The sequence below is a fragment of the Cnephaeus nilssonii genome, assembly GCF_951640355.1.
Source record: "Cnephaeus nilssonii genome assembly, chromosome: X".
NCBI lineage: Eukaryota > Metazoa > Chordata > Mammalia > Chiroptera > Vespertilionidae > Cnephaeus > Cnephaeus nilssonii.
In genome coordinates, this window is record NC_137071.1 from 21,064,649 (window position 1) to 21,066,529 (window position 1,881).

A 1,881-nucleotide genomic window follows, 5' to 3' on the forward strand; every position below is an offset into this window, starting at 1 on the left:
TTGACATTTTATCAATGTGGACAATGAAGTTCGGAGAAATTAAACTTGAGATAGCTTCCCTGGCTAGTTTCCAACCCAGTGTGTGGCTGATTTAAAACTTAACCCTTACATGAAGGAACATTTTCCTATCTCCCCCAAATGGTCTTCACAGTAAAGACCTTAAAAGTTAAATGGAAACATCTCAGCTTCCCCCACCTCCGCTCAAAAACTACCAGTGCAGGCTAACTAGCTTCTTTAGTAGAGGCCTAGGCCAAAGCAAGTGGAATTCTGGGACATTTCTGAGGCACAACTGTACCAAACAGAAGTTTAAGCTCCTAAACCCCAAAGAAATGCCAGGAAAGGGGGACAAGGGTTGGTGAGTCAATGGAGGAGAGGAAGCAGGGGATGTCAGTCTGAGTCACTGAGTCAGGTCCATCTCTCTTGTACATGAGTCTTTTTTATTTAATGGTGAAAGGTAGACTGCCCCTTTTTAGACTTCAGGTGGCTGGAGTGAGTCTTGCTTCCACCCAGGTCCTTTCCAGCCTGGAAGTCCTTTAGCTCTAAGACTTCATTCAGTTCTCGGGACATCTCAAAGCATTCATGTCCATGGACCTGAAGGGTGAAATGTTCTCTATCCACTGGCATCTTTGGCGGGGGAGAGGAGTCAGTGTTGGTGGGCAGTGCTTGCTTAGTGCTTCCAGGGGGCTGCTTGAGACAAGGCTCCCCTTTCTTGTGGATTTTTTTCTTCTCTGTGCCCCCTTCTCTCCCAGGAAAGGCTCAAATATGCACCTCAAAGCTGTTCCGCCCCAGCAGATTACCATTGGAATCTTCCAGTGTGATGATGGTGAGGATGGAATTCTGGTTTATGCCCCCATACAGGAGCTGTTACACATGAAGCTATAGTGGATGGTGGTATAGTCAGAGCCCACCTCAGGCGGCTCATAGGACACCACCACACAATGTCAAAAAGTGTTTTTGTCATTCAAATACTCAGCACGCAAATTCTCTTCCACCTGGATAAGATGCTGAGGAGGAGCTAGACCATTACTATAGTCAGAGCAGCACTCATTGTGGGGCAGCTCCTCACACCTCCGTCATGTGCTCAGACTTCTTACACATGGCCATGGCATGGACACAGGTACTGAGAGGGTGTGGGGAGTTGACCCACAGCTGCATGGGGCAGGTCTTTGCCATTTGGCAAAACAGCTTGTTGAGGGTAGGTGAGTATGTGCAGGTTACAAACTTTGCTGTCTCAGAATTCAGAAATCCTAAATGGAAACCATAGCTACCAGGATAGGTCTTCTGGGAAGGGACAGAGGATGGTGACAGGGCCCAAGAGGTGGCTGGTGTTGGGATAGCAGCTGCTGGTGCAGGAGTTGCTGGCATACTGGAGGCTTCATTTGAACCTTTGTCCAAGCAGTTTATGAGGTCTGGGGACATTCAGACCAGTTCATCGACTGCCTGGGAGTCTTCAGGATTCAGATCATTGTTTTCATAAAGTAAACTCCAAAAGTCTGAAAATGTCCCCTGACTCAGAAGGGTATCCATGAGTTCTGATTGTGGCTCATCCATTGCAGCTCCCTGGAAGGCAATGTGGCTGCTCTCTTCTAATTGCTGGTGGTCTCCGACAATCCTTGGTGTTCCTTGACTTGTAGATGCATCACTCCCAACTCTGTCTTCATCCATCACATGGCCTTCTCCCTGTGTGTGTCTGAACTTCAGGGGAGCATATCACAGTCCTGGGAAACACACTCCAAGGTCAGAAGCCAGGTGACTCCAGGGGCCTAGGGGACACCTATGTCCAAGACGGTGGCTTTGTACTTTTCATAACAGGTATTTTTTTTTTTAAGTAACTGCTAAATCCCATGATAACCTTTCTAGAACTATCCACATCTTTGGGTT

General features: G+C 47.6%; 1 pseudogene across 1 annotated transcript; it reads right to left on the reverse strand.

Annotated features, from left to right (window-relative positions):
- Positions 1–314: 314 nt before the first annotated feature.
- LOC307096122 (cellular tumor antigen p53-like) lies at positions 315–1,665 on the reverse strand (annotated as a pseudogene). The gene has a single exon. The product of its transcript is annotated as a cellular tumor antigen p53-like (transcript).
- Positions 1,666–1,881: the final 216 nt, after the last annotated feature.